The sequence below is a fragment of the Podarcis melisellensis genome (assembly GCF_964234715.1).
Source record: "Podarcis melisellensis genome assembly, chromosome: 13".
In the NCBI taxonomy this organism is placed as follows: Eukaryota; Metazoa; Chordata; class Lepidosauria; order Squamata; family Lacertidae; genus Podarcis; species Podarcis melisellensis.
The window spans coordinates 4,191,098-4,208,793 of NC_138545.1; the positions used below are offsets into that span (position 1 = coordinate 4,191,098).

At 48.2% G+C, this 17,696-nt stretch overlaps 1 protein-coding gene and 1 long non-coding RNA gene across 2 annotated transcripts in view; one reads left to right on the forward strand and one right to left on the reverse strand.

Annotated features, from left to right (window-relative positions):
• The window catches only part of LOC309355773 (monocarboxylate transporter 13-like), a 174,680-nt gene that overhangs the window by 50,883 nt on the left and 106,101 nt on the right, over window positions 1-17,696 (reverse strand). The window lies entirely within an intron of this gene.
• LOC309355946 lies at window positions 9,760-12,885 on the forward strand. Its single transcript, XR_014162656.1, has 3 exons — window positions 9,760-9,774; window positions 10,130-10,191; window positions 12,443-12,885. It is a non-coding gene; the product is annotated as an uncharacterized lncRNA (long non-coding RNA).

The following is a 17,696-nucleotide window of genomic DNA, read 5'->3' on the forward strand; positions in this document are numbered from 1 at the left end:
ACCCTGATGTTGGGAAAGATGGAGGGGACGATGGAGGACGAGATGGTGGGACAGTGTTCTCGAAGAGACCAGCATGAGTTTGACCAAACTGCGGGAGGCAGTGGAAGACAGGAGGGCCTGGCGTGCTCTGGTCCAGGGGGTCACGAAGAGGCAGACATGACTAAACAACAACAGACACACTTCACCCCAAACATACCAAAGAAGGAGGTGTGCATCAATTCATTCAACCGATTTATTAAAAAAAATATTAAAAATTGTTGGAAGGGACCCGAGGGCCAACCCCCTTGCAATGCAGGATTCTACCTAAGAAGCCTGATCCAGGCAGGGCACCTTTCCATGTTCCCTTTCTAAAGCAGCATCCCCTTTCTAAAGTGGGCATCCGGAATGGGCATTCCTGGTGTATAAAGGTAAAGGGACCCCTGACCATTAGGTCCAGTCGTGGCCGACTCTGGGGTTGTGGCGCTCATCTCGCTTTACTGGCCGAGGGAGCCGGTGTACAGCTTCCGGGTCTTGTGGCCAGCAGGACTAAGCCACTTCTGGTGAACCAGAGCAGCGCACGGAAACGCCGTTTACCTTCCCGCCGGAGTGGTACCTATTTATCTACTTGCACTTTGACGTGCTTTTGAACTGCTAGGTTGGCAGGAGCAGGGACCGAGCAACAGGAGCTCACCCCGTCGCGGGGATTCGAACCGCTGACCTTCTGATCAGCAAGTCCTAGGCTCTGTGGTTTAACCCACAGCGCCACCCGTGTACTGGAGGTCTAATCCTCTTTTAAAGCCACCTAGACTGGTGCCCTCCTGTGGCAGGGAGTTCCATAGTTCACATTCTGCATTGTGTGAAAAAGAACTTTTCTTTTGTCTGTCCTGACAAAAAACTTCCTACGTAAGACTGCTTCTTATGTTTCTGCTAATGGCGATACAGCGGTACCTTGGTTCACAGACTTCATCCGTTCCGGAAGTCCGTTCCAAAACCAAAGCGCGTTCCAAAACCAAGGCATGCTTTCCCATAAACGGATTAATCCGTTCCAGACTTTTAAAAACAACCCCTTAAAAAAACACAGCAATTTGACATGAGTTTTACTATCTGATGAGACCATTGGTCCATAAACTGAAAGCAATGAACAATGTACTGTGGTCACACAATCAATCGATCGATCAGTAGCTGAACTGGGTTCCACACAGTTACGCACACACAAAAAGAGCCACAAAAACAAACACAAAATAAATGGTGAAAACAGACCTCAGCATAACTCTTAAAACAGAAGTGTGGCGCTCAAAACGGAGCACGTTCGGCTTCCGAAAAAAAATTCACAAACCAGAACACTTACTTCCGGGTTTGCAGTGTTTGGGTTCCAAGTTGTTTGAGTACCAAGGCGTTTCAGAACCAAGGTACCACTATATTTTGATCCAGTTTGTCTCCTGGCTGGTGCCCCCAATTCTCCCTCTTTTCATCCAGGGCCGGTTTATTTAGCTTGCAAGCCTGCAGGCAGAATGCTGCTGATGTTGTTCTTCCCCTCCGCCTGACTACAGCAATTTAGCATTCTTCTAAATTTGATGTTTTGATACTCTGCGCTGTCTTGTTTTTTCAGGTGTGCAAGAAGCCATCGGTGTTATTTCTGGCTCATCCCTGACTTGACGCGCCATGCCAGTGGCACTGGCTCTGTAAGTCTTCCTGCATCGCAGGGGGTTGAGCTAGATGACCCGTTGGGTCCCCTCCCAACGCTACAATTCTAGGAAAACCATACAGTAAAGACACACATATGCATAAAGTAAAAAACAGGCGCCAGTTAACCCTTGTGGAAAGTATTATTCATTGCCTGGCATAGGCCTGGTCAGGTTTTCAGCAGGCATTTAAAGCTTGAAACAGTGCTGCTGAATCTAGTGGCAGAGAGTTCCACAGGACCCAAAGTCTCCATTCAGTTCTCAAAGGAGCGTGCGCCAAATAGGACACCAGGCTTCCCTGTGGCTTAAACACCCGCTGACCAGGAGAGATCGTTCATCGCTCCGGCTGAGTCTCTTAACTCCGAAGCCAAAGAGCTGAAAGACACCGCAGAATTTAAGAATGTCCGACTTGTTGCTGGTTTGGGGGATATTATTATCATTCTTAAAACTTCGGGAGGGCAATGGGCACCAGGAGACCGTAATGCAATACAAGAAAACACTGAAGAAAAAAAGATAAACAAAATCAAGTTGCTGGAATGGCTTCGTAGAAAACAAAAATAAGTGCTGCGCAAAGCGGGGGCAATAAATGAAAAGGAACGGAATTGAAAGGGTCCCCAAGGCTCATCTAGTCTGACCCCCTGGAACCCCTAAGGGTCATGAGGTCCAACCATCCAACTGTTTAGAAATATCAAACGAAAGAGAGTCCGCCAGTTCCCAAGGGAGCCCACGGGTCCACTGTCGAACGGTTCTCGCCATTTCCCCCGTCTATTTAGCCGGAATCTCCTTTCTTGAAACTTGAAGCTGTGGGTTCGAGTCCTACTCTCCACAGCAGGAGAAAACAAGCATGCTCCGTCTTCCTGCTTAGGGAAGCTTTTAATGTTTAATGGATTATTGTATTTTAATATTCTGTTGGAAGCCGCCCAGAGTGGCTAGGGAAACCCAGGCGGATGGGCGGGGTATAAATAATAAATTCTCCTCCTCCTCCTCCTCCTTCTTCTTCTTCTTCTTCTTCTTCCTCCTCCTCCTCCTCCTCCACGTGACAGCCCTTCAGATATTTGAAGATGGCTGTCAGATCTCTCAGTCTCCTCTTTTCCAGGCCTAAGGCTTGGTTTCCAGATCCTATTATTATTATTATTATTATTATTATTATTATTATTATTAAATATTATTATTATTAAATTTCCAGGCTGCCCTTCATCCAAGGATCACAGGGCAGTTTACAATATAAAAACACAACAATACATACCATAATGACAAAAAAAAGCAACGGGCCTCTAAACTTCAGGAAGAAGTTTCAATAATATACCACATATTCCAGAATATACTTATTCAATAATATACATATTCAATAATATTCAATAATAACATGTTCAAATCAACTATATGTGCACGTCTATATACCTTAACACTCCTCCCTCCACAAGGTTTATTCAACTTTTCACATTTTAATTGTCCCAAATTGTTCAAACCTACCAAATAGGTTTGATTTTAGGAAGAACTTCCTGACAGTAAGAGCTGTTTGACAGTGGAATTTGCTGCCAAGGAGTGTGGTGGAGTCTCCTTCTTTGGAGGTCTTTAAGCAGAGGCTTGACAACCATATGTCAGGAGTGCTCTGATGGTGTTTCCTACTTGGCAGGGGGTTGGACTCCATGGCCCTGGTGGTCTCTTCCAACTCTATGATTCTATGATTCTATGAAATAATTCAACATCTTCTCAAACCAATCCTCCTCTTTCTCACTGACCTTAAACCCTTGTATTCTATGTATCTTCACAGTTAATATTATTCAGTTTTTTCCTCCATTGGAAATTCTACAATTCCATGATTCTCCCTGCATCTAAAGGGAAGATGCCCAGAGCTTTTAAAAGGGAGGTTCAGACCATTTTTTTACTGTATCTTCTTCTTCGCCGCTGCCTCCTACCCCAATTCCTCCCCTTTTGCATTAAAATTTGCTCTTCGTTTCTCCTGCCTAAAATTTGCAGTTTGCAGCCAGGATAATGTGGGAACAATGTGGGCAGGGGCAATACCCTGGTGTTGCAAAGTTGAGATAAACTCCTAACGCCTGATCTTGTGCAGAACAAGGCATTCTTTATCTAATTCGCAATAGCGGAAGGAGAAGAACGCAGAAAACAAGAGCTATCCATCCCTTCGAGTCATTTTGGCTTCCCCAAATTTTTTTTGCAACTCTAAAATATCCTTTTTGGGAAGAGGCGACCAGAACCCTACGCAGGTAGAGGAAGCCAGAGGAAAAGTAGGCAGAAGCTCAACACGGACTAAGAGGAATGGCGGGCAGTCTTTTCCCCCCACAACCCTTGACCCTGTTGCAGGAATTTATGTATCATCATCAACCTTTTATTCGACCGTCAGTTAGGAAAAAAAATACATTTGTCAATACACAGTTAAAACATCCAGGAAGATTTTAGAGCTTAGCCAACACTAAAATGGGCTAAAGAGATAGCCCCATATCAATACAGTCAATTATAGTCTTGCGACGCTTAAAGGCTAAAAAAAGAAATTTGGCCACCAAGAAAGGTATAGCTCTAGTGACATTATTCAGCAAGTGTAAAACCTGGTTTTCTCCAGGTAGGAAGCTAAGTTGACATAGGAGTGGGTCTATAAAATTTTGTCTAAGCTCTGCATAAGAAGGGCAAGTCAAGAGAATGTGTTCGGTGGACTCAACCACACCGAGAGCACAATGACAGGTTCTCTGGGCGTATGGTACTCCCCTGTACCTTCCCCACAATATCGCAGAGTCAAGGACATTTAATTTAGCCGCTGTAAGAAGTCTGCGGTATTCCACATAGTGGATTTCTGCAAGGTCGGGGGCTGGTATGGTCCGATAAATCTGGTCCCCTAGGAACATCCCTGGTTTTACCTGGGCTATGTCCTCTTGTCTGGCAATGTCACTCAGTCTCTGGGAGATCACATCTCTAGCTTGATTGTACGTCATAGACTCAAAGTAAAGGTGAGACAATCCGCAGGATTGAACCTCGTTAATGACCTCCCTTTCTCACGATGATTGGAAATCGTCCCTCAATATTAAGGGGGCAATACCCACTGGTTTAAAACAAAGCTTGAGCCATAGCCAGAGCTTCGGCTTCAAGGCCACATACCGTAGAGCTTGCCAGCCGACCTCTAAAGGAATGTATGTATAGGTTGGGGGGGTTGTCCCTCCAGCAGATATCATGCACAGGCACCCCACTACCAAAAACAGCACAATCGCTTTTGTGACTTTTGAGATTTGCCCCCACAAAACACCCCATCACAGTTTCTTTCTATCTATTCAAAGGGCCTCTGCTGCAGAATACCAAATGTAAGAATTCACTGATAAATGTATCTCTGTACTGGCTCACAGGGAAACTTCAGAAATTCATATAGACATGTGAGCTCAGCTACTCAGCAGCCCCACTGCCTGAGTGATAATTCCTTGCATCCTGATACCTGAGTGCCATTCCAGAAAGAACAAACCCAGATGAAGACAAAAGGGTGTGGTTAACGTGGCTGGGAAACAGGAAAATGTAAATATATTTTTTGTTACACTTGATGGGTGTTTGGTGGAGGGCAAGGGGAACCATGGGGCAGGGTCCAGGATGCTCAGATTACGGCCACCAGACCTCCCCTTTCATGATGTAACCGTGATGTATGAGTGATGTAGTTTGGGGGGGGGTGTAACATGGGACGTGGGTGGCGCTGTGGGCTAAACCACAGAGCCCAGGGCTTGCCGATCAGAAGGTCATCTGATCGAATCCCTGAAACACGGTGAGCTCCAGTTGCTCGGTCCCTGCTCCTGCCCACCTAGCAGTTTGAAAGCACGTCAAAGTGCAAGCAGATAAATAGGTACCACTCTGGCGGGAAGGTAAACGGCATTTTCGTGCGCTGCTCTGGTTCGCCAGAAGCGGCTTAGTCATGCTGGCCACATGACCCGGAAGCTGTACGCCGGCTCCCTCGGCCAATAAAGCAAGATGAGCGCCGCAACCCCAGACTTGTCCGCCACTGGACCTAATGGTCAGGGGTCCCTTTACCTTTACCTAACATGGGGATTAGAAGCTAATAAAAGTTTGGGGTCTCTTTTCTTCGGGACTTCCATCTGTCCTGTCGCGACAGTCTTCAATCAAGACCAAGCCTACTGGCAGCTGTTTTGCTCTGGTATTCCTGGCTGGTGTCCTTGTTTTTTGTCCAAGGGAGCCCTCGGATTTCTCCGTTAACAACCCAAAGAGCAGCTGTCCGTGGGGCGTGTGGGTCCTGTCTCATAGCTCTTATTTCCAAATAGGCAACATCAGTTCTGACCCACAGGGGGAGGCATAACACTACAAGATACTGGAAAGAAACTTGTATCCATTTAACAGGATGGATGGAGGGTTTATTTCAAAGGCTGCAACTTTGGTTGAGGTGCGAGAAAGAGGACACCTTCGTTGTAGGTCAGCCAGAAATTCAACAGGTGCGGTTTTCCCCAGGCCGACTTTTCCTTGCCACGAAACCTTTATCCAAAGGCTCTGGATATAAGACAGCACAAATGTTGGTGCTGTGTATGCGCTGTGTACGAATCTTCCTGGGGCAGCTGGTGGAGACGCACTTATTTTAATTGCTAGGGCTTCCCTTTTCATTTATTTATTCATTTGTTAAGAAAGGGTGAGTGGGGGCATGTTATGCTTCTCCTGCGGGATCTGATTTCTTTCCACAGGGCCTGTAAGACAGAGTTGTTCTGCCTGCCCTTTGGCTTGGAATCAATTTGATTCCCTCCCTCTATCATCTATCTATCTATCTATCTATCTATCTATCTATCTATCTATCTATCTATCATCTATCTATTTATTTATTTACCGGTATAACCCGCCCATCTGGCAGTTTCCCCAGCCACTCTAGGCGGCTTCCAACCGAATATTAAAAACAATATAGCATCAGACATTCACTCGGGACAACACGATTATCCAAGAGGCTGAGTCCTATAGCCTCTCTCTGCAAATGCTGAATTAAAAAAGGACCGTCAGAAACCTTCGCTTGTCTTTATACTGTGGTACCTCAGGTTAAGTACTTAATTCATTCCGGAGGTCCGTTCTTAACCTGAAACTGTTCTTAACCTGAAGCACCACTTTAGCTAATGGGGCCTCCTGCTGTTGCCGCGCTGCAGGAGCACGATTTCTGTTCTCATACTGAAGCAATGTTCTTAACCTGAAGCACTATTTCTGGGTTACCAGAGTCTGTAACCTGAAGTGTCTGTAACCCGAGGTACCACTGTACTTTCCTGGGCAACCAGCCGGGAGCTGCTTAGAGCATCCTGGCAGCCCCTAAGTCTCGGCACCGGACCCTGAAACCACAGGGTCTGGCAGTGGCGTACCATGCGGGTGCAGGGGGGGCCGGCCGCACCGGGCGCAACATCTGGGGGTTAGGGTTAGGGGGCGCAAATCCACGGGTTAGGGGGCACAACTGCACGGGTTAGGGGGCGCAAATTACTTGCCACGCTGGCAACCCACACTACGCCACTGAAGAAGAAGAGTTTGGATTTGATATCCCGCCTTTCACTCCCCTTCAGGAGTCTCAAAGCGGCTAACATTCTCCTTTCCCTTCCTGCCCCACAACAAACACTCTTTGAGGTGAGTGGGGCTGAGAGACTTCAGAGAAGTGTGACTGACCCAAGGTCACCCAGCAGCTGCATGTGGAGGAGCAGAGATGCGAACCTGGTTCCCCAGATTACAAGACTACTGCTCTTAACCACTACACCACACTGGCTCTACACTACACTGGCTCACACTGGGGTCTGCCTTGCCCTGGGTGCTGACAACCCACGCTACGCCACTGGGGTCTGGGATGCTCCTGACCTGGCAACCCTATCCACGCGTCACATTTTGTACAGCGCCTAGCACACCGGTACATCTTTAGCGGCCTCTGTACCAGGAGGTCAGCTGGCCTGCTTCCTAGATCAGCCTGGCTGGAGCCCAGTTCCTCTGGACGTTTGAGGTGTTAACGGAGAAATCTGAGGGCTCCCTTGGACAAAAAACAAGGACACCAGCCAGGAATAACAGAGCAAAACAGCAGCCAGTAGGCTTGGTCTTTATTAAGACTGTCGCAACAGGACTCCCACCTGCCACCAGGTGGAACAAGATGGAAGCCCCAAACAAAAGAGAACCCAAACTTTTATTAGCTGCTAATTCCCATGTCACACACACCCAAACTACATCACTCCTACATCATGAAAGGGGAGGTCTGGTGGCCGTAATCTGAGCATCCTGGACCCTGCCCCATGGTTCCCCTTGCCCTCCACCAAACACCCGTCAAGTGTAACAAAAGAGATACAGTGGTACCTCAGGTTAAGAACTTAATTCGTTCTGGAGGTCTGTTCTTAACCTGAAATTGTTCTTAACCTGAAGCACCACTTTAGCTACTGGGGCCTCCTGCTGCCGCTGTGCCGCCGCTGCACGATTTCTGTTCTCATCCTGAAGCAAAGTTCTTAACCCGAGGGACTATTTCTGGGTTAGTGGAGTCTGTAACCTGAAGCGTATGTAACCCGAGGTACCACTGTATTTGCATTTCCCTGTTTCTCAGCCAAGTGAATCCCACCCTTTTGTCTTCATCTGGGTTTGTTATTTGCGGGCAGATGCGCTAAGCCTGTCTGTGGTGCCTACCCCTTTGCCCCAAATGCTGAGACAAGAGTCCAGATTATGGGTTCAAATTGGCCACAACTTTATTGAGCTTCAGAAGTGGGGAACTTGGCACAGGCCTTGGCAGGTAACCCTCTCAGCCCACCTGGCTGATGAGATCCAGTGAGAAGGGACTGCAAAGCGCAAACTTACACAGCATGACCTTCCACCGACCTCGTCCCGGGAGTTTGACCTACATGCCGCCGCTCCAGGGCCAGGGACTCCCGGTTTTTGCCCTTTAAGGGGCCCTTCAAGCACCGCCGCACGGGGAGGAAGCATAAATGCACCCCCCCAACTTGATGTAAGACTAAAAGATACCTTGCTAAGGCCTCAAAGCGCCAAAGTTGTGACAAAATGCATTTAAGGCGAAACCTGCCAATGCAGGGAAAATTCCTTCCCGGTTCTGAATACAGCAACCATCTTACGACCGCAGCAGCGCCCGCTGACCTGGAACGCAAAATATTAGCCTGTAAAGAAAGAATCGTTAACTTGAAGACCGCTGACCTAGGATGAAATTATGGAGGCAAGAAATTATTAATTTGAGGGAGGGTGGGTGGGTGATCCCGGGAGGAAAAATAGCAAAAGAGGTTTGGACAACAGAGCAGCCTCTTTTTTCTTTTGGCCTTAGGTCCATCCCTGGCCGGCCATCCATTGTCCTCTCTGGCCGAGGACAGATCACAGGCTGGCCCAAGCAGGTGGGTGGCACCCGCCCAGGTGAGCCCCACTCGGTGCCGCAAACCCCACCCACCTGTGGGGAAGGGAGGGTGGATATTCTGGAATGGCTACCTGTCTGGCACTCAGGTATCAGGATGCCAGGGATTATCACTCAGGCAGAGGGGCTACTGAGGTGCTGAGCTCACATGTCTACAGTGGTACCTCGGGTTACATACGCTTCAGGTTACAGACTCCGCTAACCCAGAAATAGTGCTTCAGGTTAAGAACTTTGCTTCAGGATAAGAACAGAAATCGGGCTCCGGCGACACGGCGGCAGCAGGAGGCCCCATTAGCTAAAGTGGTGCTTCAGGTTAAGAACGGTTTCAGGTTAAGAACGGACCTCTGGAACGAATTAAGCACTTAACCTGAGGTACCACTGTATATGAATTTCTGAAGTTTTCCCAGTGAGCCAGTACATAGATACATTGATCAGTCAATTGTTACATTTGGTATCATGCAGCAAAGGCCCTTTGAATAGATAGGAAGAAACTGTGATGAAGTGTTTTGTGGGGACAAATCACAAAAGTCACAAAAGTGATTGTGCTGGTTTTGGTAGTGGGGTGCCTGTGCATGATATCTGCTGGAGGGGCAACACCCCCCCTTCAACCTATACATAAATTCCTGCAACAGAGGCAAATCGGGGGGGGGGGAGACCTTGACCAAACACACACACACAGACTCCTCGATCTCCTTCCTTGAGTCCAGCGGCCGCAGGAAACAGGTGCCCAGGCCTCTCTCCAAGCCAGCAGAACCGCCTTCTCCGCTGGTGAGTCATCCCAGGGCAGAACGGGCCGCCAGCGCCCATTGTCACCCTGGCACAAGGCCCTTTTCCTTCCTGTTCCTCTCGCTTGTTCTGTGTAAGCGCCGTCGCGGTTTCATCGGGGCGGACAAAAAACAACAACCACCTTTTGCAGAAATGGTTTCCAGACATTGAAGTCACGACAAGGCGCAAATCATTTCAAAACAGTGGAAATCCACAAATGGGGTGACTCCAATTCCGGATTTACGTATAAGCGAAACAAGCTATAGCTTAGGGCCCTGCTCTTTTGGGGGCTCCCCAAAATATACTTCTTCTTAATTGTATTTCACTATTAATATACTTCTTCTTAATTGTATTTCAGTTCCACAATTACTTTGATCAAATACATATTTTGCTTGGAACCCAAACACTGCAAACCCTGAAGTAAGTGTTCCAGTTTGCGAACATTTTTTTGGAAACCGAACGCTCTCAGTTTTGAGTTTTACAATGAAGCCTGTCTGTTTTTGCCATTTATTTTGCGGTTTTGTTTTCGCAGCTCTTTTTCGTTTCGTTTTTGTGACTGTGTGGAACCCAGTTCAGCTACTGGTGGATTGATTGTGCGACTGCAGTACAGTGGTACCTTGGGTTAAGTACTTAATTCGTTCCGGAGGTCCGTTCTTAACCTGAAACTGTCCTTTACCTGAAGCAGCACTTTAGCTAATGGGGCCTCCCGCTGCCGCTGCGCTGCCGGAGCATGATTTCTGTTCTTATCCTGAAGCAAAGTTCTTAACCTGAAGCACTATTTCTGGGTTAGCAGAGTCTGTAAACTGAAGCGTATGTAACCTGAAGTGTATGTAAGCTGAGGTACCACTATACATTGTTTATTGCTTTCATTTTATGGACCTATGGTCTCGTCAGAGAGTAAAATCCATGTTAAATTTACTGTTTTAGGGGTTGTTTTTAAAAGTCTGGAAGGCATTAATCCATTTCCCATTACTTTCCATGAGAAAGCGTGCCTCGGTTTTGGAACGCTTTGGTTTTGGAACGGACTTCTGGAACGGATTCAGTTTGAGAACCAAGGTACCACTGTAAATTGCTCTGTGCCATCAAATAAAAGGGTAGGCCTTCCGTCAGCTGGCTGCTAGGCAGGGGAGCAAGAGGCAGAGTTTGGGCCATAGCTGTCAACTTTTCCCTTTCCTTGCGAGGAATCCTATTTGGAATAAGGGAATTTCCCTTTAAAAAAGGGAAACGTTGACAGCTATGGTTTGGGCTGTGAGCTGAGCCGGAAAACAGGCTGGAAGGTGGAGACACAGAGACCTGCTTGCTCTGTGCTTAGTCCAAATCTGCGACTAAATGGCAAAACAAGTTCTGTCGGGGGGGTCGATGCTGTGAGCCTCTCCCTCCTCTGCTCAGGTTGCACACATGTGCAAATAAAACGATATATATCAAGGACGCCACAGGCTCCGTGAACAAGCTGATGTCCGCAAAGTATATGTTAAAAGGTTATTTATGTCCGCCACTACTGCAGTCACGAAATTAAAAGACGCCTGCTTCTTGGGAGAAAAGCAATGACAAACCTAGACAGCATCTTAAAAAGCAGAGACATCACCTTGCCAACAAAGGTCCGTATAGTTAAAGCTCTGGTTTTCCCAGTAGTGATGTATGGAAGTGAGAGCTGGACCATCAAGAAGGCTGATCGCCCAAGAATGGATGCTTTTGAATTCTAGTGCTGGAGGAGACTCTGGAGAGTCCCATGGACTGCAAGAAGATCAAACCTCTCCATTCTGGAGGAAATCAGCCCTGAGTGCTCACTGGAAGGACAGATCCTGAAGCTGAGGCTCCAAGACTTTGGCCACCTCAGGAGAAGAGAAGACTCCCTGGAAAAGACCCTGATGTTGGGAAAGATGGAGGGCACAAGGAGAAGGGGAGGACAGAGGATGAGATGGTGGGGCAGTGTTCTCGAAGGGACCAGCATGAGTTTGACCAAACTGCGGGAGGCAGAGGAAGACAGGAGTGCCTGGCGTGCTCTGGTCCAGGGGGTCACAAAGAGGCGGACACGACTAAACGACTCAACAACAACAACATTGCGGCCCGTGTTTCGGTATCCCAAAAATGGAAAAAGAGCGAGGTCCCAACTGAATGAGAATGGCAACTTAAACTGGTGGAATATGAAAAAAAAATTCCTTCCAGTAGCACCTTAAAGACCAACTAAGTTAGTTCTTGGTATGAGCTTTCGTGTGCATGCACACTTCTTCAGATGTTATCTACCGTAACTTAGAACTAACTTAGTTGGTCTTTAAGGTGCTACTGGAAGGAATTTTTTTTGTTTGTTTTGACTATGGCAGACCAACACGGCTACCTATCTGGTGGAATATGCGCAGCTTGCAGACCCTCTTTTTGCCAGGAGGTAATGGGACCAGTGGCCACGATCTTCGTTTTTTATGCAGGGATTTATGATATGCAAAACGAACCACGGAAAGAGAAGAAGGGAAGTCGGTGATATTTTAAGGTTGTTTACATGAATATTTTAAATTGTGAAGCAGAAAATTTAATAAAAATTATATGTATATATTTTTAAAAATGATATGCCAATGTTGTGATTGCGTTGCCTGCGCTGTCATTGTGTGTCAGGGGTTGGAGGATAACGGATTGGGACCTCATCCTTTCCCTCCCCTTCCAAATCCTTTCTCTGCAGGAAGTGGTTTGCTGCGGCACGGAGCTAAAAATATCCCAGCCGGAAAAATGACTGCAGGCGTCCGGCAGGAATCTGAACAAAAGGGCCAGAGGCGGCTTCCCTTCCCTCAGACCTCCTGCGTCGCGTGGGTGGAAGCGAGAGACAGCGGGGCTGTGGTGCAAAAAGGCCAGGAGACCCCATCCGAGGCCTTAATCCAGCCTTCGCTATCTGGGTGCCCTCGAACTACAACTCCCAGCCGCCCAAGGCAGCCTGTGGCCACATCCACACCATACTTAAAAAAAAAAAATTAACTATTTTCACATAACAAATTATTCCAACAATTGTATTTTCCCCCATTTTCCCCCTACGACTTCCCTCAGTTCCTCTTTCTGATTTGTTAACAAATATTGGTCTCTGTATATTACAAAATGTAAAAATCTCTAAATTATCCATCTATTGTGTTAACAAATAAATGTGTGTATGTTTCTTCAAAGCCTGCCAAGGAGTCCAATTCGTTTTGTTGTTTCTTTAAATAAGAGTCGGACACGACTAAACAACAACAAATATACATCTTCTTGATTGTATTCACTATTAATATACTTCTTAATTGTATTTCAGTTCAACGATTACTTTGATAAAATACATATTTTGCTATGTGCAAATGGCTTTAGATACCTATTAGATCCATAAATTGTTGTTGTTGTTTAGTCGTTTAGTCGTGTCCAACTCTTCGTGACCCCCTGGACCCCTGGAGCGAGGCTGCTCAGTCACCCAGCTCGTCGTGGGTCCCTGCGGAATAAAAGAAGGAGTCCAGCCACCAACTGGAGCAAATAGCTGTGTTGTTGTTGTTTAGTCATTTAGTCGTGTCCGACTCTTCATGACCCCCTGGACCAGAGCATGCATTATGGTTACATCATGAAAGGGAACACTCCTGTCTTCCACTGCCTCCCGCAGTTTGGTCAAACTCATGCTGGTCCCTTCGAGAACACTGCCCAACCATCTCGTCCTCCGTCGTCCCCTTCTCCTTGCGCCCTCCATCTTTCCCAACATCAGGGTCTTTCCCAGGGAGTCTTCTCTTCTCATGAGGTGGCCAAAGTCTTGGAGCCTCAGCTTCAGGATCTGTCCTTCCAGTGAGCACTCAGGGCTGATTTCCTTCAGAATGGAGAGGTTGGATCTTCTTGCAGTCCATGGGACTCTCCAGAGTCTCCTCCAGCACCAGAATTCAAAAGCATCCATTCTTCGGCCATCAGCCTTCTTGATGGTCCAGCTCTCACTTCCATACATCACTACTGGGAAAACCATACCTTTAACTATACGGACCTTTGCCAGCAAGGTGATGTCTCTGCTTTTTAAGATGCTCTCTAGGTTTGTCATTGCTTTTCTCCCAAGAAGCAGGCGTCTTTTAATTTGGTAGCTGCTGTCCCCATCCATAAATTACCATATACCATATATTTGACACAAAAAAGAACAGTGACAATTTGTTGTTGACAAAGGACGGCTGGACTTATTAAGGGTCCCATTACCTTCAGTATCTGAGGGCCTCATCAAACCTAAATCCGGCCCTGGGTCGAATAGTAGGGCTGCCGTACACCTGGGTTTTTCTGGACATGTCTGGGAATCGGGCCGTCATATCACATCTGGGTGGATTTGTCCAGATTTTCACTTTTGGGAAAATGCCAACCCTAGGAATAGGGGGTATCCCATCAACTCTCAAGGGACGCAGGTGGCGCTGTGGTTTAAACCACGGAGCCTAGGACTTGCCGATCAGAAGGTCGGCGGTTCGAATCCCCGCGACAGGGTGAGCTCCCGTTGCTCTGTCCCAGCTCCTACCAACCTATCAGTTCGAAAGCACGTCAAGTGCAAGGAGATAAATAGGTACCGCTCCGGCGGGAAGGTAAACGGCGTTTCCGTGCGCTGCTCTGGTTCGCCAGAAGCGGCTTAGTCATGCTGGCCACATGACCCGGAAGCCCAACGTCGGCTCCCTTGGCTAGTAAAGCGAGATGAGTGCTGCAACCCCAGAGTCGGCCACAACTGGACCTAATGGTCAGGGGTCCCTTTACCTTTACATCAACTCTCAGCACCTTCAACAAACTACATATCCCAGAATTCTCTGGGGGAAGAAGAGCTGCGGTACCATAATGCTTCGAGTGCGAATCCCTCGCAGGAGCAAAATTCAAGCTGTCTGGAGCCTCTTCCAGAAGGGCCACCTCTGAGCGAGTGATTCACCCGACTTTCCTGCCAAGCTGGGTGTGGTGGGTTCAAGAACAATAAGAGGGATTTCGGGAGCAGAATGTATGGGGCACAGGAGAGAGGACTGAAGCTAGAGTTGAATAGTATCTGGTGTGGGGTGCTGGGGGGGGGCGGATTGGGGCTCCACGGGGCTTTTTTCTGGGGGTGTGGGACCCACCCAGCTTCATGAGCTGCTTCAAGGCTGGACTACTGCCATGCGCTCTACATGGGGCTTCCCTCGTGCTTGATCCTGAAGCTGCGGTTAGGGCAGAATGCTGCAGCACGATTGCTGGCAGCAGAGAGGCCTTGTCAGCGTATGGCAGCAGTGCTCAGAGACAAGTACTGGCTGCCGATTCCTGCTGGGCCAAGCTCACCTCCTGCCTGTTTCCATGAGACTTGCGCAGGAGAGGTTGAATCCTGACAAGACAGAAGTACTGTTTTGGGGAGACAGGAGGTGGGCAGGTGTGGAGGATTCCCTGGTCCTGAATGGGATAACTGTGCCCCTGAAGGACCAGGTGCGCAGTCTGGGAGTCATTCTGGACTCACAGCAGTCCATGGAGGTGCAAGTCAAATCTGTGTCCAGGGCAGCTGTCTGCCAGCTCCATCTGGTACACAGGATGAGACCCTCCCTGTCCGTGGACTGTCTCGCCAGAGTGGTGCATGCTCTAGTTATCTCCCGCTTGGACTACTGCCATGCGCTCTATGTGGGGCTACCTTTGAAGGTGACCCGGAAACTACAACTAGTCCAGAATGCGGCAGCTAGACTGGTGACTGGGAGCGGCCGCCGAGACCATATAACACCGGTCTTGAAAGACCTGCATTGGTTCCCAGTATGTTTCCGAGCACAATTCAAAGTGTTGGTGCTGACCTTGAAAGCTCTAACCGGCCTCAAAGGCCCAGTATATCTGAAGGAGCGTCTCCACCCCCATCATTCTACCCGGACACTGAGGTCCAGCTCCAAGGGCCTTCTGGCGGTTTCCTCGCTGCGAGGAGCCAAGTTACAGGGAACCAGGCAGAGGGCCTTCTCAGTGTTGGCGCCCTCCCTGTGGAACTCCCTCCCACCAGATGTCAAAGAGAAGAACAACTATCAGACTTTTAGAAGACATCTGAAGGCAGCCCTGAAGGCAGGGAAGCTTTTAATGTTTGGTGTATTACAGTATTTTAATATTTTGTTGTAAGCCGCCCAGAGTGGCTGAGGAAGCCCAGCCAGATGGGCGGGGTATAAATAATAAATCATCACCATTATTATTATTACTATTATTATTATTATTATTAGAGACCCCCGGCCTGCTGGGCCCAACTCTGCCACGACCCACAATTTTCTCCATGCAGAAACTTTCTGCCCAAACCTGCCTCTCCGAAAGATAACCTAGCAAACCCGCCCGGAACTTGGCAGCCGTTCCGGAGTACAGTTTTTAATCCTTATTTGTCCCTAAGCAGAGAGTTTCCGGGAGAAATCGCGTAATGCACACATCCGTCCCTGGTGGAGGGAGAACCCAGCACCAGGAAAACCTCTACCAAAACAGGATAGACTCCCAGTATCCGTAGTAAAAGTTTGCTTAATCCCGGCACCTTTGATATGAAAAAAAGGGCAACGGAGGAAAAGTTGCTTTCCTGTGAAGGATGAGCAAATTGTGACTTTGAAACCCCTTGCCTACCCTCTGCAAAGGGAAAGTGTAGAGGCACGAGACTCGGGCTTTGCAACTCCCACCCCATCCATGTGCAGCTCCCCCAAGGGAGGAAAAATGGGATGGTTTGGCGCACGAGACGGTGGTACGGATTCATCACCAGGATGCAGCTGCCCTGGGATGCTTTGTTAGGCCAGGAAACAGAGCAGGGTGGGTTCCCTTAACCATTCTTTTTTCGGAGAAAGCAGAAGTCTTTCGGATGGGCAGACAGTTGGGCTTGCAGCTGGCTTGGGCGCTGCTGAGTTTGTGTGTGTGTTTGGCCACTGGCGCATGCGGGAACGCCCTACTCGGAGCGCCAGCTGCTGCCGAAAGCAGGCCCTATCTGTGTTATACTGCGGTGGGTTTAGTGGGGAGCGGCTCAGTCTGGATGATGCCCTGGGTTCCCTTCCCGTTCTTGCAGCCCAAGAGCTGAGGTCAGCTGTGGTTTATCGAGGGTGCAATGAGATTAAGGGCCACTATTTGAACGATAATCTTGGTCATTTGATTGCCCTTTTTACCCATTTTTATCTGTATATATTGATTGTTTTACGTTGCCATGGCCATTGGCTAATGCAAATACAGTGGTACCTCGGGTTACATTCGCTTCAGGTTACAGATGCTTCAGGTTACAGACTCCGCTAGCCCAGAAATAGTACCTCGGGTTAAGAACTTTGCTTCAGGATGAGAACAGAAATCGTGCTCCGGCGGCATGGCAGCAGCAGGAGGCCCCATTAGCTAAAGTGGTGCTTCAGGTTAAGAACAGTTTCAGGTTAAGAACGGACCTCTAGAACGAATTAAGTACGTAACCAGAGGTACCACTGTAAAGTTTATCTATCTATCCCTTCCCATTCTTGCAGCCGAGAGCTGAGGTCAGTTGTGGAACTCACTGCCACTGGAGGAAGCGAGCGCTGGCAACCTCAGATTTACCTAACAGGACTGGACAAATTGACGGAGGAGAGAGGGCTATCGACGGCTTGGTCTCCGCAAGGTCATATATATATATATGGCCAACCCAACAACACTGTTTTTTTTTATTTTAAAGTCCCCATTCAAGATGTTCGAGAAACGACGGACGATCGCCGGGCAACTTTAGCTTTTATTGAAACAACGCAAGGATATAAAGTTTGGCGACCTTACAAAGAGATTGTTTTGTTGCAGGCGTGCATGAATAAATACATATAGATATATTTCAAAACCCAGACAGACCCTTGTATCTCTCTGCCCCCCCTCCAAACTTTACCCGGACCAAAAGGGAACCAGCCCGATTGATCCAATTCGTGGCATTGAAAGCCACAATCCCACGACATGCCACTCTGCCCAGAGACCAGGGGCACCTTCAAAAAGCGCACCTTTCGAACCCAGGTCTTTGGGGATCAGGC